A 22,727-nucleotide genomic window follows, 5' to 3' on the forward strand; every position below is an offset into this window, starting at 1 on the left:
CTGCCAAGTTTTATCTAAATCGGGATAAGATTTACTGAGTTACTATTATCAATAAATGTTTAAGAAAGGGCTATTACATATATGACGCTAACTCCTCTTGCATTTCACTTACAGCTTTGAGACCTCTAAAATGCAAATATAAATCTAATTTTGAATCAAATGACACTTCATTCATGAAAATTGGTTCACATGTTTAGGCGCTACGTTGTTTACAAAAGAAGGTAACAACAAGAAGGACAATTTTTGGAAAATGACCGTTTTGCTCATTTTTGGCAACTTTTTTTTTGTAGGAATCTATTTAAGCTACGGTGTTGCGAAAAAATTACAGATATAAAGAAGCTTTTGTTCTATACTTTAAAGAATATTTGGGAATTTTATCTTTTGTAGAAAAAGAGAAAAAAATTGTCAAAGTTGGGTGTTTTTCAACGTTACGCTTTTCGTGCAGTTTTTGACGATCAACCCTTATACAATACTTTAATTTTCTCTTATTATTAATTAAAAATTTATCAGAAGTTGCATAGATTATATTTATTAAAAGATTGTCGTTAATGTATATAACGCTTAACGCTAAACTATGCCAACTAGCTAATTTACCAAAGGTGGCAGCTGTGAGAGCCATTTTGCTTTCACCGTCTACAGCTCCGTTAGATGGAGTTTGTTAACTTAGCACACCACTTGAATTAACTTGTCTTTATCGTCTTGCCGAACCCATTTAACTTAGGACTCAAGCCTACAATTAGATAATTGTTGCCAACAACCGCTTTCAGACAACTAACAGTGATAAATCAACCGTGACAACAATTCACTTCTTGTCTATTACTTCGTGCTGTATTTAACTATTTCTCATTATTTTAGCCATTATGTACACTTCCTTACTTATTGGATACTTTAATACTAATTACTAATCAATGTATTCAATTTTAATGAGTTTCAAAAAAATGTTTTCCTAAATTTTAAACTTTTTTGTAAGAAGTTTTCTAATTCTTGGGGACTTCGCCTTAGTCCTGTTTACAAAATTATTTTTGTAGCCTTCTCATCAACTAATGACATCTTCTCCAGGAATTTTGTGGCCATTACCAATCATCTTCTTCTTCTTCTTCTTCAAATCTGTCCAACCAACCTCAAAAATTTGACCTAGTCCAAGTAGCACTGAAAATATTAAACGTTTGTTGGTCCAGCTACCAATCACTCATTAGCTTTTCTTGCTACGATCTTGCTTTGCTCACTTGTGCTGATATTGCGATACACTCTGCGGAGATACGTTTAAGTGTTGAAATACGTGTTGTATTTTTTTTCGCAGTCTCAGATAAGGATGCACCTAGAAACAATGAAAAGATATGTAAATTTCACTGCAACGATACACTTTGAAATCACTTTGGGTGGTTACTAACTTCTAAGCGGAAGAATGATCAGAAACGAGGATCGATAGTTATCGATAATCTCTTTTAATATATTAAATTAATATTTCTTTTTATATTTAATACTTAAGAGTTTCTTAAAAAAAACAAAAAAAAAACAGACTTTTTATGAAGCTCGAAATTTAGCGACAAATAGGCTTCTATACTTTTTTTGCGTTTATTTATGCTACAATCAGCGCGTTAGCGCTATAAGTAACAGTGATAACCGAGTAACAAATGATAAGTAACGAGTAGAGAAGTTACCCAGTGGTAACACTCCAAAACATTAGGCTATTAGTCACTCTCTTCACTGGAGAGGAGATCACGAGGCCACTGTCTCTTAAGACGCCTTGTAGGGTTGTCAGGAAGAGTTCTAGAAGAAAAATTTTTAGCTAGAGGATTTATATGAGATTGCAGGCTGAAGTGGAGTTTTCTGTATCTTGTTTTAGCAATTTGTGTGACAAAAGGAATGTTAAGGTCAGTGTGTATAGTCAGGTTGGTGATATAAAATGGAGCGTGTACAATTGTTCGAAGTGTTTTAGATTGTAGAGATTGAATCCTTTGGAGATTGGAGCGTTTGGTTGAACCCCACTGCTCTATTCCATACGCCCAGATGGGTTTCAAAACAGAAGTATAAATTAGTCTTTTGTTGTCCAGAGAGAGTTTTGATCTATCGTCTAAGAGTCTTTTAAGTAGTCGATAGCGTCTGTTTAGTTCTGTTCTTCTAAGTCTAGTGTTGGGGGGGGGGGGGCTTCTTTACTTGAAATACGTCAATCAAAATCAAGTTGCTCTACAAAAAAATTGATTCTGTCAAACCACATTGTCTATTTACCAAAAATTTAGTAAAAAAAGACAGTAATTGTAACAATCATGGCAACTACATTAATTAGGTAAAAGAACTAATAATAATGGGTAAACTTAATTTTGAAAATAGAAACAGTGAGGCCACCTTATCATCTCATACTTCAGCATTATCAAGGTTTGATCAAAGAAATTAATAACATTAGTCAGCTTTACAAATCAATTCTTCTCCAAATAATAATACTGTGCTTATTATAATTTTGTAATCATACGTTCACTCACAATTATTCTTCCCAATCAGATTTTGACGATACTGAATTAAAAAAAAAAAATCAATACTAAAACTGTATAAACTCTGTAATTTCCAAGATTTCTATCATATTGACGCCGTACAGATGTGGGAGAGCTAGCGTGCGTGGTGGATGGAAGATTCATTGCAGATCTCTTGCTTATATCATCAATATTGGATGATTGAGTCGTTCCACTAGACAATAGGTTATAAAATACAATTCCACCTCCGAAAATGTTATTCTTATTACTGATACAGCATCTACTTCATTTTTTATTATTATATATGACAATACATTATCTTGTTTATTTGATTTTATTTCATGAATAAATTTTTAATAAAAAAACGTTATTGTTAGAAGGGAATTGTGATGGATTTCGTTGTCTATCTCTGTTCTGTAAATTTCCTCTCTTTTTTTTAAGAGACCGCATTTCAATTTTACCTTAGTAATGATTAAAGAATAGTTAATGAAGTGGTAAAAATGTTCATAGCAAAAATTTGTACATCAGTATGGATTAAAGCTAATATCTCTTAAGTCCTATTCATGTGCCATGCACGAGCGCATTACCTATAAATTACTAATAGGAATTTAATATGCAATTAAAATTCCAAATTTTCAAAAAGCGGTTGAGCAGATGGGTTATCTAACTGGATGCATTTTTTATGTTTAGCTAATATTATATTCACACAAAATGATTCAAGGAATTTAATTATGTAACTCGCAGCAAGATATGTAATTTTTTTGAAGTTGTTCGTACCACTATTTATTTTTTAGTTGAGTCATCATTTGAAGCCCTGAATCTTTTTCTGTGCACTACCAAACCTTTGATCAGTCTCCTTTTGTACAGATAATACAGTCCAATTAGTAACAGCTCCAAGGAACAAAACAAAAACGAAATCTAAGTGCATTTTCTAGGTTGTGGCATGAGACGTCTGATACGATGAGAAACAGATATCATAAAAACCACTAGTGGGTGAAACCCTGGACCTCATAAAGCTAGATCATACCTTGCAAGGAGGCGGTATTTATAAGCCTTTTAGCGGAAGTGCCTTGGGAATCAGAACTCGCTTCCTGTTCCTGTAATAAACATTGGAAAAACTATTTATTTAAAAGAAAGTCAAGTAATCGCCTATTTTTTCAGGCAGGGCTTAACGTCCAACTACCAATCAGGTGTCGTGGACGGAGGCGACTAGCAAACATACTTTTACTGTAAATTTCTTTTATTAACCATTAAATAAAATCCAAGGCCTAAGACCGGGAATCGAACCCAGTACCACAATACACATTAGAATTGCAGGTCTCGCCTCTAACCGCTCGGCTACCGTGGCGCCTTGAAAAACTATTATAGAATATAGGTATATAAAAAAAAGTGTGATGTTCAACAAATACATTTGATTTTGTTTAGTGCATTATTACAAAGTGCATAAAGATAAACAAAAGAAAAAGGAGGTTGGCGGAAGTTTTCAGATAGTTGGTACTTGCATAATCTACGCCTTCCAATGCATTCCAAATGAATTTCCAAACTGGGATCTGGTAGTTGGATCAGTTTATGCCGCCTTTGATTCAGTTTCATTGGTTACTTCTGACATTTAAGTTAGTTAACGGAAAAATCTTCAACAATCTCTATAGAACCGAATCATTAAAGATGAAAGAATACTCCAGGCTAAATATCTTAAAAATGTTTCTGATAAATTTTGTAATTATAGCCCCCACAACTAGACGAAATTATGTCTTGGATTTTTATTTTTACGTAGCCAAATGAAACTGGTTTTACACATCATAGTTCATGTTTGCTTAATGGTAAAAAGTTAAGTAACAAAATATTTCTATATTTTTTTGATCTTCGATGTGACCGACAAAACAGAAACACAGTCCAAACTTATGTAAATTGTCCGGAAAATTAACTGGACGTTTTATTTATAGAACAAAATTATACTAATGAATACAAGAGCCAGCTAGATTACAATTTTATTAAAAAACAAAAGAAAAAATATTGTAGATATCAGTATTTTCAATTATTGGTTGGTCACACTGTAGTGGGATGTTATGGAAGTAGATATGAAAGTATTGATTGAAAAGTTACGTCAGTTTTTCATTTAATTTATTGGATTTAATAATGCGGTCTCCGGCAGATTTTCATCTTTTGAAAACTATAAGTAATTAATGTTTACATAGAATAATATTTTTATTTCCAGTCTTCCGTATTTTTCTTTGTTTTTTCTGTAGAAAATTTATTTACTTTGTAATTCAATCTTGGTTGTTGAAATATTCTTAATTAATTTTTATTATTTGTTTTTCATTAATAAATATTTTAAAAAAAGTCAAGTTATTCTCAATAGATTGAAAGAAGAATTGCACTTATGTGAAGTGAACATTATTGACTAAAGAAATGACACGTAAATATACTTTCCGCCAGTCTTACTGTAAGGAAAACATGTTCCTCCGTCTGGCGAAGGTACTGTGCTAATTACAAGATTAGGGTTGGTCTGACGTCAAAGCCAGGATATCTCTCTTTATAAGTTGTGGCGTGAATTTTAATTAATATTGAGTACTGAGATGTTGACGTAGAGCCCTTCCTTTCTCTATCTACCCTTGAGGAAACAAACCTAGGTTACTCTCAAACAGATTATTATCATTACTTCCTTTTGAAAAAACTGGTCTAAATTATTTTAATTTTATAAAGGTAACTAATATAAAACCATCGCAAACAATGTCGGTAAGAACGTTTATATAGAAAGAAAAGAAAATAATTACAAACATTAATTAAAAGCATTATTAAAAAAAAAAATTATAAATGTTAGATAAAGGGAGCTTAGTTAAGTATTAACCGCACCAGCGCAGTACTCTGTCTAGACCAGGAGGTCACCACACTTTTTTGCACAGAGGGCCGCTGGTAACTGACAAAATGACGTACCCGGGCCGCATAATCGTTAGGTACAATACTTGCAAGCCAGAACGAAAGCTCTGAGAAAAAGACTAAAAACCAAGTTCAGCATTCCGTGTTAATCTTGGGCGAGTGGCATGCAATGCACAATCAGCAAGAGAAAACCAACATATTTATTTGCAACAAAAAGTTATCAAAGAAGGCGACCTTAGCAAAAATTTAGTTACATCAGACCTAGTGTGCGTAAAGTCCGAATCTCACAAACTAAGCAGCAAGAAAACGTTAGTGTGATTTGTGAAACTGACGTTTGGCTTTCAAGATATTTCCTTGGCGTGAATTTTTGGGTCTTTTTTTTAGATTTATTTATCCACTTTTCGTGTTCACCAAACTCTCAACATTTTTAAGACAACTTAGTCAGAGCCGGCTAAAAACATAACTAACTAGTGACTTTTATATCATGCTTCAGTAATTTAAATCAATTAAATTAATTCTATCTGCATTAATGCAAACTATTAAAATTAATGAACGAGTGCCATTAATTAATACATATGTAATAAAAAAGTAGTTTCCATAAGATTCAACAGGTAGTTCCTGAATTACACAAAACTGTCTATACGATACCTACAAATTTAATTCTAAAATATTCCTCGTTGCTTAGAGAGAATTTTCTTTGATAATTCATTTTTGTAGTTTTCCCCGTATTTGTAAGAGCCACTGGGAAATCACCTAGTTCATTATTCCACTGGAATTTTCACATCTTGTTTTCTAGAAAATAATATTTTCCTTTCATCATTGTTATAAGGATACATACAATTTTCCTTTTTCCGTTTATAAAGTTTATTTAAATTATGTTTCGATCTATAAAGATTTAACCAATCCTTGTTGAATTTAATAAAATATTAAGATTAATCGATTGTTGGGTATCTAATTCAGTAAAATTTGAAGTTTTGAAAGGTGTTTTTTCCCCGCAGTCTCAGATAAGGGCCTACAGGACACAAGAAAAGATATGTAAATTTCACTGCAACGATACACTTTGAAATCACAATTTCGGGTGGTTACTAACTTCTAAGCGGAAGAATGATCAGAAACGAGGATCGATAGTTATCGATAGATTTTTTTTTTTTTGGCGCATCAACAGCTGAGGTTATTAGCGCCCGGAGCTTTTTACAGTGCACTGCCGGCCTCCGGACAGTGTTCTCTCGTTACAGACAACACTGTCCATCACCGGACAGTGAGCTGCAAGAAGCTCCTAGGAAGAGAAAATCTAAGGGTCAGCTGCTGGATTCGAACCCGGGACCTTCGCGTGGGAGTCCAGTATGCTAACCTCATAGCTAATCCCTTCCCTATAATCTCTTTTAATATATTAAATTAATCTTTCTTTTTATATTTAATCTTAGCCATTTTTATTTAGGACAAACATAAAACATGTTCTAGTTGATAAATTTCTGGTTTCTTTATTGTTGATTAAAATATATTCCTTTAATATCACTAGCACACTATTGAGTTGTCTATTGAGTTTTATGTTTATATTACAGTAATTGTCTATTTTTTTCAGGCGGGGCTTAACGTCCAACTACCAATTAGGTGTCGCGGACGGAGGCGACTAGCAAACATACTTTACTGTAAATTTCTTTTATTAACCATTAAATAAAATCCAAGGCCTAGAGACCGGGAATTGAACCCAGTATTAGCTTTAAAGGTCTCGCCTCTAACCGCTCGGCTATCTAGTTTGTCTAGTTTTATGTTTATATAATCATATATACTCACGGTTGTAACCAAAACAGCCTTTGTCACTGTCTTGCAAACCGTTCGCATTGCATTCAAGAATCGTAAACCACTAATTAACCTTCTGAAATTAATTGTCTAAAGTATCCTCTGTCCGTAAGGACCTCAACATCCTTTTATTTCCAAATTAATCCGCTCACGCTTCTTCACCTTCCGCATTAATCCTATAGCTGAAGCCCTTTTATCTACTTCCCATTCGACGATCCACCAGGCCACTAAAAAAAAAACAGCGATGTCTGCGTGAATATCCAGAGCCTAAAATTCCTAGTTCCAGCAATAACCTGGCGTCTTAACTATCATCCATCAACGAATATAGTAATTGCACAGAAAATAATTTGTAAAAAGTATAGGCATATTTTGTATAGAATGCAAACAAATAAATATATATTAAAAATTTATATTTGGCACTGCAGGATCTTGGCAGTTTGTTATACTTTTTAATCAGAGAGAATGGAATGTTTTAATACTCTTTACGGTTTAGCGAAATAATAAATAACAAAAATAAAGCAGTTTTAATTTATAAGAACATGGTTTTCAAGAAATATATGTATACAAATCTTGTGTCTATACTTCAACCTGGAAAATAACTTTTCCTAAAACTTTCCACAAGCGCGTCAACGAGAAAAATATAGAAATAAAAATGTAGGTCAGAGTAATTTTTTTACCCCTACAGTAACTAGGATATCTTTGTTTTCAGCCTGCGTATAAGTCAATTAATATGTCGGATAGGGAGTGTGGAGTCAGATTGTTGTGTGTTAGTATGTCGAGTAGAGGGCCCCCGAAAGAGGTTATACTCTATGGTTGTGCTATGTGGCTTCAGTTGTGGAAGAAGTGGTAGAAGTTCCAGTTGAAATGATATAGCGCTAGCGATGCCACCGCCGCGCAGATATATCATACACCTTGACACGGTACACGACAAATAAATCCTTTATTTGTTCTGTATTTATATTTATTGCCTCAAGCAAAAAAGGGATTGGTCAGTGGACCGTCGGGCGGAGGAGGGGAGGAAAAAAAGAATGAGTAAAAGATTGGTAGATAGATATGTGAATAGCGGTTGCTGAAATTAAATCGAAAACTGCAAGGTTTTGCCTGAATATTTAACCCAATGTCCTTTAACTACGAAACCAATTTAAATATAGATTAGCTATCAATATGTTAAAAGATTTGTTTTTGTTTTTTCTGTTATCTGCCTGGAATATTATTGTTTTAATAAATATGCATTTCTAAAATTTCTTCCTTTATTCGCTCCTCCTATAAACAATCACTAATTAGTTGAAAACTTCAAATTATTTAAGCGCCACGGTAGCCGAGCGGTTAGAGGCGAGACCTGCGAAGCTAATACGAGGGTCGTTTGAAAAGTCCGAGCAAAAATAAAAACTACTTAATTTTTTGGGGTAAACCTTTTTTATTTTTCAACATAGTCTCCTTTTAGGCTTATACACTTCGTCCAACACTGCTCTAGTTTGTTGATCCCTTCCGAATAATAGGATTTGTCCAAGTCTGAAAAATAGCCATTCGTTTCTGCAATCACCTCCTCGTTTGAATAAAATCTTTTTCCCGCCAGCCTTTTTTTCATATTGGGGAACAAATAGTAGTCCGAGGGAGCCAAGTCTGGAGAATAGGGGGGATGCGAAACGAGTTGGAACCCTATTTCCATTAATTTTGCGACCACAACTGCTGAGGTGTGAGCTGGTGCGTTGTCGTGATGGAAAAGGACTTTTTTGTGGGCCATTCGTGGGCGTTTTTCTTGCAGCTCGGTTTTCAAACGGTCCAATAACGATGAATAATATGCACCTGTAATAGTTTTACCCTTTTCCAGATAGTCGATGAGGATTATTCCTTGCGAATCCCAAAAGACAGTCGCCATAATCTTTCCGGCCGAAGGAACGGTCTTCGCCTTTTTTGGCGCAGATTCCCCCTTGGTAACCCATTGTTTAGATTGTTCTTTGGTCTCAGGAGTGTAGTGATGTATCCATGTTTCATCCACAGTGACGAAACGACGCTTAAAGCCCTACGGATTCTTCTGGAACAGCTGCAAACCGTCCTTGCAACACTTCACACGATTTCGTTTTTGGTCAAGCGTGAGCAATCGCGGCACCCATCTTGCGGATAGCTTTGTCATGTCCAAATGTTGATGCAAAATATTATGTACCCGTTCATTCGAGATGCCCACAGCACTAGCAATCTCACGCACCTTCACTCTTCTGTCATCCATCACCATATCATGGATTTTATCATGATTTCTGGAGTAGTAACCTCTACAGGGCGTCCAGAACGTTCAGCGTCACTTGTGCCCATATGGCCACTCCGAAAATTTTGAAACCACTTATAAACTGTTCTAATCGAAGGTGCAGAGTTACCATAATGTTTATCAAGCTTCTCTTTAGTCTCCTGAGGCGTTTTGCCTTTCATAAAGTAGTGTTTAATCAACACACGAAATTCTTTTTCGTCCATTTTTTGAAAATCACTCGACTTCCTCGATTCAAACGAATGCCAAACACAAAGAAATAGACCGATCTGGCTGAAACTTGGTGTGTGTTCTTCCAAGAGATGCTATAACCTCGATACGCGCCAGTAGTGTTATCTCTCTGACTTTGCACGAACTTTTCAAACGACCCTCGTATGTACTATTGTGGTACTGGGTTCGATTCCCGGTCTTAGGCCTTGGATTTTATTTAATGGTTAATAATAGAAGTTTACAGTAAAGTATGTTTGCTAGTCGCCCCCGTCCACGACACCTAATTGGTAGTTGGACGTTAAGCCCCGCATGAAAAAATAGGCGATTACTTGCTTACTTACTTCAAATTATTAGTTTTATCATTTTCTTTGGTAAGTTACATTTAGGTTCAATATCATTAAGATTCCTTGCAGTGTGTCACGTACATTCGATTCTGATTAAATACCCACATCATATAAAAGGTACATATTATTCAAAGCTTTGATACAATAAAAATTTAGAAGTAATTACGCAGCAATTTTGTGATAACATCTTAGGACTTACTTAACAGTGAACATAAAGAGAAATACTTGCATTGTAATTGAAAAGAATCTACAGTACCGAACAAAAGTCTGCATACATCCTGAAAATTTGCCTTTTATCTCGGTCGGAAAGCTTAGGCGGATGCCCACTTCTCGGCTTACTTTCAGTTGGTTTTTATAATTTCTTATAACAGTCTGGACGGACACTCGCGTGCCTTCTTTGAATAATGTTTACAATGTGACGATATGAATATCCTTGATTATTTAATTTAACTATTAATCCGCGTTCTGAATTTCCTTTCTTTGGTGAACCATTTTAAATAATAATAAATTCTTAACTAACTCAGATCCGCCTATATTCATGTTTCAACCAAAACTAATAAATTTGTAAATATTAAGATTTACCCACCCTAACTAGTAAGTATTATTATAATATTGAATTTATCAATTCTGTATGTGGACTTTTGTTCAGGCATGAACTCCGATCTTTTTATTTATATGCAATGGGAGATGGCAGAGGTCTCTTCATCTCTCATATATATATATTTAGTAACAATAGTTACAAATGTTTAAATCACATTTTTTACTCTAATAATTCTTTATTTTGAAAATTCCCGAAATATTGTGGTGAATGTAGACTTTTGTTCGGCACTGTATAAAAAAGCTACAAACAAAGAAGAAATACGTGCCTTCGTGAGAAGTTTAACCCACTTAATTTGAGTTAAATACTTTGCCCGTTGAATCATGCTTTATTTATATCATTCATCACCTTTTGTCATTTGATCCTAATGATTTCTCTTGTATACCAAACTATATTCTGTATTTTTCCAGAATTAACAATCTCGCCTAATGCAATAGTATCCTAAGAATGCTATATGGGATCCCAAATTAAAGAAAAGAATGGATTAAACTTAAAAAGAAACTGCATTTGTAATATGTAATGCACAAGTGTGAAGATACCGATAGAGATGAAGATAAATTATTGTAAATAACAGCAGAATAACGCAGTAGAAGTGTTTACATAGAGTGAGTAAATCAACTGTACAAATTGTAGTTGATAATAGTTAACGCAACTTACATAATCTTAGCTTTGCCTCTTTTAATGGAAAACAAACAACTAGAACCCTTAATGAGACGGAAGAAGATTCAGTCTGTTCTTCATTCTCTACTCTCATTGAAATTTATACTTTCGTGCTAAATATTATCTTTAATATGACCTAGATAAAATACTAACTGTCAGACAAAGTTAATTTATTTTTTAAAATCATTTAATATTTTTCTTTTGAGCCTCAACTTTGTTTACTTTCTTTTTTCATCTTGTTTTGTTTTACGTAATGAAAATATGAGTTTCGAATCTTCTCCATTGCTAACTAGTGAATGCTTGTGAAGCACTTTCATTTTGTGCAAGTCTTGGCCGGACTATAAGTCCCGCAGAGCAATTATTGTCGCAACAAGCAGAAATAAGTAAAAAAAAATTACTTTCTGCGTAGAGAGCATAAAAATTTGACTACGAGTAAAGTTTTAACGTGTTTAAGAACCATTTTACAAAAAGCTACAAATTATTCGACACCTAGTATCCTAGAGAGTCGACAAAAACTATATTTTATTCAATGATCTTCGACTTAATACGTCGATACGAGTAATAACTGCAAGAAACAATACCCCATAGCTATCAAAAACGCTTATCAGTTTCTTAAAGTCTCCACACCCAATCAAAAACGCTTTTAAAGAATTTTAAAATAATGAAAATACTGAGTAAATGTTATATTATCTAAAATATACCATTCCGCAATCTTTTGAATTTTCTCTACAGTACAACCTCGGTTAACCGGGATCATGTTGAGTCATCATAAGAACACTTGGATCGGCGCCGAAACAAAAGTTAATTTTCGGTGGCGACAGGAAAAATTTTTGTCTTCCGATGTAACATAATTGTTAGGCGTGGCAGCAATTCTTTTATACCTGATTTTCTTGAAGGGTCATTATGTATGTATGTAAAAACCCAAAATATGGTGCAATTAGTACTGATTTTCTGAAAAGACCACGGGATTTACGTGTCATAAATGGTTGATTTTCACCTTCACGGTTATATGTAATATTTTTATGGAAAATTACCGGCATTATTTTAATCTTCCCAGAGAGCAGCCTAATCTCAAGCTAGTCTTCAGTGTTAATCAGTTCGTCCTACAGAAAACATCTTTCGTTTGCCCTTTCGGTCGAATTTTTATTTCACTTACGCAACGGAATCCGTTAAGAAAACTGGTACTAAACGTACAAATGTACTATGTAACACTGTGTATTCAGTTTAAGCGGGATTTCAGTTTTCCGGGGTGGGTATATCCGGTTAATCGAGATTGTACTGTATATATAAAAAAAGTTCTGTTTTATTGGAAACCGCAAGAGTTTGTTAAAACAGTAAATGTTTTACAGAAGGAAAATAGATTATTACCTATTTCAGTCATAATTTTTTGCGAAGCTCAGGACCTTTCGGGCTGACTAGATAGATCATCTTCAGGGCTTATGCTCGTTGACAATTATAATATTTTTTTGCATTTTTAACAACAAAGATTGGTGTGTATACTAGTATTTAAACAGTCGGATGTTAAAATTGGTAAAAATACGAGGGGGGTTCGAAAAGTTCTCGGAATGTTCTAGAAAGAAGTGTCACACCTCGGTGGAACTGCTTTTATTTTTCAACATAGTCTCCCTGTAGACTAATGCATTTGGTCCAGCGATGTTCCAATGCCTTGATCCCATCTCGAAAATGAGATTCCTCCAGGCCTGCAAAATACCTCTCCAATTCGGCTATATTATAATAATCAACAATTATAATAAGCCCTGAAAATAACTAGGTCCTTAAGTTTAAAAGCTTCGCAGAAAAAATTGTAACCAAAATTATAATAATTATAAGTTCGAACGTAAAATTCTCCGAAAGATATACGGCCCAGTTTATGATAGTGATAATGGCAACTGGTGAATCAGAACGAACAGGGAGCTCTACGCGTTATATAACGATATTTGCGTCACTCATTTTATAAAAGTCCGTCGCATCGAATGGCTTGGTCATGTGGAAAGAATGCCAGATAACCGTATACCACGCAAACTACTGCAAGGCACGGTTTTCGGAAAAAGGAGAATTGGGCGCCCACGTAGACGCTGGATCCAGGAAGTGGAGGAAGATCTAAGGACACTGGGCGTAACCGGCTGGAAAGGAAAAGCTAAGGACAGAGAAACATGGAATGATATTATTAAGGAAGCCAAGGCCCACCCCGGGCTGTAGAGCTGTATAGTAAGTAAGTAAGTTTAAAAGCTTCGCAGAAAAAATTATAATCAAAATTATGACTGAAATGGCAACAAACTTTCTATCGGATTAATAAATCACTCACCAAAATCGATGAAGAATATTCTAAAATTGACAAAGTGAACCCTGAAACCAATAATTTGATAGATAGTAATTAAAATCTACCAATAGGATATCGTCTGACTCCATTCTATAAAAAAGTAGTGCTTTAAAAAAGTTATCCTTCAACTTGGTCTAGAAACCGCACCGTCCAAGGGAAAGTGTAAGGATCAAGGAGGCTGATATCCAACTTCTCAGGGTTGGAGACTTCTTTGTGGGAGTCTCCCAAATAACAATTAAAATTAAATGTTCATCATTTTTTTACACATCGACTTGCTGATGGAGTAATTTTTTTAAAGGATGTTAAGCAGTTTTATTTTCTTATTTGTTCAAATTACAAAATGATATTTTTAACAAAACTACAGGTGAAAGATTCATTAAAATGTACATTTATTTTGTATAGTTTCGAATAATGGTAATTTATATTGGGCGTGTCAAAACACATTCTGTAGGTGTATTTATATTTTATAAATATTCCAGGTATACTAATAAATGTGCCTAGTTAATCTTGTTATCTCTCTCCAAACACAGCTTATTCCTATGAAAAGATTTGTTTGTCTTTCTTCTTCTTATTCAGTTACATAATCATTAATATATTTGATTTATCTTCATTAATTTGGTAAATGATACTTTATATTTTAAAATGGTTCAAATAAATAATATTGAAAGTGATTGTCTGCTTCGTCTGAGAACTCTCAAACTAACTTGGAAGACTAAAAAGACCAGTTTTAATAACTGTCTGTGTATTTGTGTCTATTACAATGAGTGGGCGATTAAACGACCTGTCCCGGGCTGTATTTAGTTTGCCTGCATAGCTAAATGATCCCAACCTCATCCTTATTTCATTTAAAATGAATGTAAACAATGTTTTATGTGAATTGGTACATGATATTTCTAGTTTTTAGGATTGAGATTAATTTAACGACTTGCTATAGAATTTATATAAATAGAAAGTTTGTTAAACCATAAAATTTAAAGCGGAAATTTATTATTATTATTCTGAAACTAACCTCGCTATTAATGCAGTAAACATATAATGCATTGATTGAATTTTACTCTCAACACTACTCTTAAATAAGTGAATATTAAATCAATTGATGATTTTTGAATACTAATTCCTCATACTAGACTGAAAAGACAAGAAACTAACCAACACTACAAAATTCTCGCCAGACTAGTACTATGTAGAAAACGATCGAAACTCAATCTAAATAACATGACTCTTATATACCTTCTATTTCTGCGATCTAGTTGAGTCATACGGCATCGAAATATACGGGGATCGACTAAACATTTCAATTCTTTACGTATCCAGTCACTACAATCAAAACATTACGCAAAATGCTTAACGTTTTATGTTTCTAACCTCACCATCCACAATGACCTAAAAATTTCTTTCATTGCGAAATAGTTATTTATTTAACAAGTGTGGAAAGTAGTACTTTTCCTCACATGAGGCAGGGTTTGCACGCACGAGCGAGCGAAGCGAGCCGAGTGCAAGTGCAAATTGCCGAGTGTGAGGAAAATACTTTACACTCGAGTTAAATATTATATTTTTTCTGCAACCATTAGGGTTATTAACTAAAAAAAAAACTAAACAGGAATCACTAGAATCCATTTTAAATTTCTATAAGGTAACACTATAACCTTTTTAACTGTTATAATTAAAAATATCTATTTATTAAAATATTATTTTTATTTCTATATTCCTTTCAATTTTTATTTTATTTTTTTAATATTCGTTTTTAATTATTTAGATAAAATAAATTTAAATAAGCTTATTAAAGTTTTACAGAAAATATTTAATAACAAAACTTCTTATATCAAGGAAGCACAATAAAGTTTTTTCACTCACTAGTGAGGAAAGTGACACTAATGGGAATTTTTCCCCACAAGTGAGGTAAAGTTGGGCATTACACAGCTGATTTTAATTGAGTAATGAGAACATTCATACATGGTTGCAGAAAAACTCATTTTCTTAAATTTCATTCCTCTACAGCACCTCATCCTAACCCTCTAATCGAACTTCTTCTGCAATCCTCCAAGGCGATTGAAGAGAAGATGGCCTCGTGATCTACTCTCATCATAAGATCAATATACGAGTATGTCCACGATAATGGACTGACACCACTGGGTGCCTCTCCTCTCATATACCCTGACATCGTTGTATCATGTACTACATTAGCTTGTTGCAACAGTTGTAAATTTCAAAAAACATTCATTATTTGATACAACATGTGAAACTTGTTAACATTATACATTGGATACAAAAGTAAACTGTTATGTATTCGTTGTACATTCCACCGTAAATTGTCTCTACGTTAAATCTACGCAATAATACAGAAAATACAATATTCTAGGCTCCATTAAATAAATAATTTTAGAAAATATTTTTTACTGTTTTGGATTTGATTCACGATTCTTAATACATTGCAGATGAAAAACGAAGAATTACTGAATCTTATAAATTGATTCTAATACAAAATTTCCAAGATTTCATAACGCAAAATAATGTTTATAACGCAATCAAACAGATAAAAGAGGTTTTTCTTCAAACCTGCGATAATCTGCAAAAGGAATCTGAGTTGAAATAAATTGATGAACCCCTCCTTGGTTCGAAACTTAACCGATTTGGCTATTCTTGGCTAAATTGCATTTAAAAGTTAGAATTGGGTCGAATCCCGCGGCCAGTATCCAGTGGCACTTCTTGGATTTGTGCTTTTTGCCTTGATCTGCTGAGACCAACGGGATGAACTTCTAAGAAACAATAAATGAATAGTAGATTTTTAAACATTGTAATAAATTTCATGGAGAGGCAATTGGCAACATCAAATAAGAAGATCTAGAATAATATTAATTTAATGAAGTAACTTCTGACATCAAAAGCCTTATTAATAACTTTTTCTATAAGTCTTAAATGCAGCCGTTGCCCTCAATCCGGCACTAATTAAAGAAATGATTGGCCTACTTGAGGATTAATATCTTCTGACAAGAAATTTTTGCACCCCACAAAAGAATAAATAAAATAAAATATAAAATGGAAGAAAAACAATAAAATTTATAAGAGTATTATAAAGGCAAAGTATACATAACACTGATTCCATTGTTGAAATCAAATTTAAAACTTGAATTAATAAAATTTAAAATAGTTATAAAAAAGACATTTTTGTTTATTCCCAAGCTGCCATGGTCCGCAAAAATAGAATAAGTTGTAACCCAGCGAACGAATGAATCGATAACCTATGCTGATAAATGAGAATTTGGTAGCATTAATAAAAACAAATAAGATAAAAAATCAGATTTAAGCCTTCAGGCTGTGAGATTTACAACGTCTGATTAGAGCTCGATTTACTCTTTCTGTTACCATTTTATTTTTTGTTTTAGCCGACCACCTTCAGAAAATGGTTTAATAATGTTTATTGATTATTGAAATTAATTCTAAACGGACTCTTACTCTAATCAATCTTATCTTTATCTGTAAAAGAATTAATTCATACATTTTACTCGATACAGAAAGATAACATTTATTGTTTATTACAAACAATAATAAATAACAAAAAATAAAAATAAAATGAGGTAAACATCTCTAATATATAAAGACATAAATCAAATGTTTCAGTAGCTAGACTGTGAGGCACCCACTCGCGCTGGCAGCGAATGGCTCTGTTTGTTTCTGCCGAGGATATTATTTGGTTTGTAAATTAGTTCCTGGCAGCTAGCTAATTGAAAAGAACGGGTTGATGTTCGCCGACTTCTTAAGACGTGGTACTTGTAGCATAAAAACTTAAATTTTATTACGACTTGCCGTACGCTAGATAATTACCTAAGGAATTCGTTTCCTATTAAATAACAATAATTTGCCTGAATTGATATAATATTTCCATTTTTGTTTTTTTTAGAAGCTTCATATTTTCCTCTATCAGCAAGATTATGTAAATTTTTGTGGTGTTTTATAATCACATAACTTTTTTCTGTATTTATTTTTAAATTAAACTTTGTAATAGAAAAAAATTTATTAAGGAAATATTAAAACTGGGTTAAGTAATAAAAGTTTTATTACAATAATTTACTTCCAAAGCTTAATATAAAGAGTGTGACTCTAACAAGATGGTCGAAATTGTCTTTTAGATTGTACTCAACGACAATAAAGTAACTAAAGTCAAAAACTTGTAGTTCACGAAGTCTATAGTCTGTTTCATAAAGGTTAGCCTCTTGTTGGTCGCTAAAGAACATTATAGTTTTTGGAGTATACCCTACAATTTCTTCAGCAAATTTGCATGGTTATAGATTTTTAGTTCGATATGAAGCCATCTCTAACACTTCAATGCTCAAACGTTAAAAAAATACACACTCAAATTCAAAAATTTATCCCTAATAAGGGAAAGTGAAAGAAAGGATTACCTTGGTTTTTTGGTTTGCTGGAGTACTTCACTTCTAGTCTCAGTTTCAAAACTTCAACTTTAATAAGGGAAACTTTCTCTCGGTTTTTCTGGTTCGCTCGAGTACTGGCAAACCCCGAGGTCCTGTTTTGAGTTCAGACTCTGATACACAGGATGGTTATTAACGAAAGAATACTATCAGCAGGATTGCAGTTTACTTACAGAATTCCGGGTGCCATCTGTTGTAGATATTGACGCACCTTAATTGGAAAAATTTACTTGTTAAACCATCTCGCTGTTTAATATTTGTCAAGATTTTCAATGACGCGATGCTCATAAAGTATTCCTATAAAGTCTTTTAGGAACAAAAAATACATATATAAAACGTAACTTCGAAAAGCATCCTAAATGGAATTTGACCCTGAAAGAAGGTCAGCTACAATAAAATTATTTAGGTAAATAATCAAATATAATATGAATAATGGTTTGTCTAAACGTACTTTATTTAATATGTTCATTTCTACTACTTCACTAAAAATGTACGAATTCAAATTATTGATTCAATAAAAGCCAATTCGAAACCTACGAAACAAAATGTTCAGCCTGATGTAGAAATAAATCAAGCAAGCAATTTATTGCTTTTGTAATAAGATAAATTGTACCTAGCTAAAAATTGCCTTAGGTCGAAACATTCAATTGTGAAATATTACAGAAATTTGTCACCAATTTTCATCCTTGAATCAAGCCACTTTCCACCTTGATTAATGAACACTTTTAATAATTTTCGATATTTTTTCAATCAAAATTAATATCATTTTAATGTATGCGATAAATAATTGTACATGTGAATCCGTTGAAAATCTTTAAATACAGTATACAAGTGAGTTAATAGAAAAGTCGGCGAATATTATGTTACTAAGGAGTAACTAAGGCAGTTGGTTGTTGCTACGAGCTACAGACGTACACCACTGGGATGTTACTAAAATAAAATATTTACCAGCTCTACATTCTCTTTCCTGTTTCAACCATCTAAGGGTAGTCCTTCCTTATCCAGCTTCTGTATTCTTTTTTTTTTTTTGCAGTTTTCTCTGCTGTTGAAATGAGTCTAGCACCAAACAAATTGCAGCAATACATACTGCGCTGTGTGTTTTCCTCAAGTGCACATTTATATTTTATTTACAATCTTATCATCCTTTATTACCGGGAGCGCAAATTTAGGTGGTAAGAATTTCCTCCCTAGGACTGAAAATGAAGGCTGTTTGTAAAGCGCATAGGTAAAGGGGGCGCACGGAGGAGTTAGGTGCATATTTTATTTCAATGTTGGAGAAGAGTTCATTGAATTGCCCTGGGGCCCAGGTGTAATTCTTTGTTTTGAAAAAGTACTACTGCTAGGCTCTGGTAAATGAAACTAACAAGTACACTGAAGTACAGAAAATGAAAATAACTCCTGTGAAGAAAACAATAATATCTCTAATTTTCTTAAAATACCATAATTTCATTATTATTATTGATCGCTAAAGTATAGGCTTGCCCTTAGCGTCATATCAACAACGTGTATTAACAAGCAAGTGAATCAAAATTGCATCAGAAATCAGCTGCTCATGCATTCTAAAAATATTATTATTATTATTTATTAAGAGATCTATTCCAAAACTTCTGCAAAACACTTTTTCTATCAAAACTAATTTTAAAAAGAGGAATGTTTTAGTAAAACATAATTCTAGTGAAAACTAATTTGAAAATTAAAAATACAAGCGTCGTTTCTCACATGAGCAAAGAAAAATGAAAAATTTAGATTTAAAATTATTCAACTCCTTATGTATAGAATAGAATAGAAAAGAAATTTATTATTCTGGGACAATTGTCCCCTAAGAATAAATACAGGAACAAATAGAGGCCTTAACAGTTTGGACTGTGATTATACAGAAATTAAATAAATAAATAAGTATTTACAAAAGTGAAAATATAATAAGTGAAAATGAAAGTAAAAATAAAATAATAAAACAGCAGAAATTAAGGAAATAAATTAAAACAATTAGAATTTCGGAGGAAGCTGAATAGAAAGGAGATAACTGAATAGACGGGATTTAAAGATGGATAGGGTAGGAGCATGGCGGGCAGATGAAGGCAAGGAGTTCCAGAGAGAGGTAGCACGTATTAGGAAGGACTTGTCAAAGGATGAGGTACGGTGAGAGGGAATATAGAGATCAGATGAGCGAGATCTAGTGTTACGGGAATGGATGGAGGATTTAAACTTAAGGAGTTGAAAAATATAGGAAGGCCTTTGAGACTGGATGACTTGAAAAAGGAAAGAAGCCAAAAGATATTGGCGGCGATAGACAGGAAAAAGCCACTTCAACTCATCGTAGCAGTGCGAAATGCGAGAGTCTCTGTAAATGCTGAAAATAAATCTTATGAAGCAGTTCATGAGGCGCTTAAGCTTAGCTTCAATATCACTAGAAAGACCGCCATATACTAAACAACCATAGTCGAAATGGGGGAATATAAGAGAGGAAACTAGGAGTTGCCGGGTCTTAATTGGAAAAAGGTGACGGGAACTATTAAACTGCTTAAGGATATGGATGGATAGGTTTCCAGGATAGGTTTTGATAGAAAGTGATACCAAGGTTTTTCACAGAGGAACAATATTTTATTGGGGTATTGTAAAGGAAAAGATTAGGAAGAGGAGCCAATGATTTAAGGAGTGGGTTGGAGCCAATAACTATAGCTTTGGTCTTTTCTACATTCAGGGTAAGCTTATTGTTCGTGGCCCATGCTGAGATATTATTGAGGTCTTCTTGAAGTTTAAATACAGCTTCAAACAAATCCGACGGGGAAAAGGATAGCTAAATCTGAAAATCATCAGCATAGAGGTGATACTGGGAATGAGAGATGGAAAGAGGAAGGTCATTGATGTAAATTGAGAAGAGGGTGGGAGTAATTTTTTGTTTCTATTCCAAAACGAATTATCATTTTGAGGCCAGTTTCATTCTAATAGTTCACATGAAAAAACAGGCCTTTTATTGCCTCTTGCCAGGCGCCACGGTAGCCGAGCGGTTAGAGGTGAGACCTGCGAAGCTAATATGTATTGTGGTACTGGGTTCGTTTCCCGGTCTTAGGCCTTGGATTTTATTTAATAAACTTAATATGGATGATTTGCGAGGAATCGGTCAAATACTTGACCGATTCCTCGCAAATCATCCATCCTAAGTTTAACAATTTACGGTCACGAAACCAATATATTCATTTTATTTAATGGTTAATAAAAGAAATTTACCGTAAAGTATGTTTGCTAGTCGCCTCCGTCCACGACACCTAATTGGTAGTTGAATGTTAAGCCCTGCCTGAAAAAATAGGCGATTACTTTACTACTTTACTTTACTTTATTGCCTCTTGCCTTACTAATCACATCATTACTTTTAATTTAAGAATTAATATCTTTTTTTGGATGAACTGAAAGATCCTGAAAGAAACTGAAAGATAATAAATCAAGCAAACCTACAATGGCAAAAAAAAGTGACTTGATAAGCGAATAAACTGCCATATTAACTACCCATCTTCTATCCAACAAGTTTGTATAGATTCAGATTAGATTAGATTCGTGATAATCCTATTTCCCAGGTACCGCAGACAAAAAGGGGATTCTTTCCAATTCCGTTGGAGTAGAGAAACTTCTTTTTTTGATCATTATCTTTTCACCAGTCCTTTGGTGAATCATACACTCCGTTTCAAGGTCTAGAAGATCTCATATCACCCACTAGAGATTGCAGTGCATTTAAATAGAATGTAAGAAACCCATTGGAGGAAAAATTGTTATAATCCGCATGAAGAGGGATGCCAAATTGTTCTTAACCAAATCCGTCCGGTTGTATTTGAACGTCGCATGCTGATCTTAAGTAACGCCATCCTAGCTAAAAAAGATCCTCTAAAGATCTTAGGTTAGGTGGGTAACGGCTTTTTTTTCTTCTAACCGATTCTTGGAGACGTGCTTCAATCTTAACACAGCGCTCGCTGTCGGTTGGGTAACAAGAAAGCTGAGGTACTTGGGGATTCAGGTAGAAAGAGACAATCCAGCAGATGTTTGACGCTTGAAGCCACTTCTAACACCTTTATTTATACACTACCGTTACCTCAATTCATTTAGCTCGTCAATATTTAGTGTAAATTTAAAGCCTAGAGGAGAACATTCGTGTTTGTTTTTCTATCTGCCCCAGCGTAAATTTCTATTTATTTAATTATATATTTTCATATTTCTTTTTATGTCTGTTCGCCTTATTACAGTGGCTATGCTACCTTCCGGAACATTGCCAATTTGTAACGGAAGTTCTACGATTTCCCAAAAGGCCCTCACCAAAATTAAGGGCATCCCAGACTAAAATCTGAAGCTCAAAAAGTAAACTCAAATAACGGGAATGAAGGAAGAAATATTGGTAGAAAGAAAGGAGCTATTTCCAGACTAGTTTTTTAAAAAAAGAAACTTACTTCGAAAATAGAGACAGAATAGAACAAAAAAAAAAACTTATATATACTGCGGGCACTTGATTTCATTTCCCTTAAAATGGAAATTTTGTCCCTTAAACGTTATTTTTAATAAATAATTTAATTAATTTCAGTAACAGATTTTAATTACGCCAGCTAATGAATTTTCTCGTACAGTAAAAATAGAAATTGTCAGATTATAAAGAGAGATTAGGTTGGTTATTAAGGTTTACGCGCTATCATTGGAATATTATCTCAAAACCTTATCTTATTAATGAAAACAGTAATAATAGCTTTAATACTAATTCTAGCCCATAGATGGCACTCAATGCT

General features: G+C 33.6%; 1 protein-coding gene across 11 annotated transcripts in view; it reads left to right on the forward strand.

Moving 5' to 3' along the window:
• Positions 1-22,727, forward strand: part of Ddr (discoidin domain-containing receptor 2) — a 671,237-nt gene that overhangs the window by 491,677 nt on the left and 156,833 nt on the right. The window contains exon 1 of one of the 11 annotated variants that reach the window (XM_074119483.1): positions 10,968-11,162. The exons of the other annotated variants lie outside the window; for them this stretch is intronic. The gene's annotated coding sequence lies outside the window, so the exon portion shown is untranslated. Of the gene's footprint in view, positions 1-10,967; positions 11,163-22,727 lie in introns of those variants that run through there. 11 annotated transcript variants of the gene reach the window in all.

Source organism: Rhodnius prolixus, unplaced genomic scaffold (genome assembly GCF_049639745.1).
Source record: "Rhodnius prolixus isolate KJV_2025 unplaced genomic scaffold, Rpr scaffold_2, whole genome shotgun sequence".
NCBI classification, from domain to species: Eukaryota; Metazoa; Arthropoda; class Insecta; order Hemiptera; family Reduviidae; genus Rhodnius; species Rhodnius prolixus.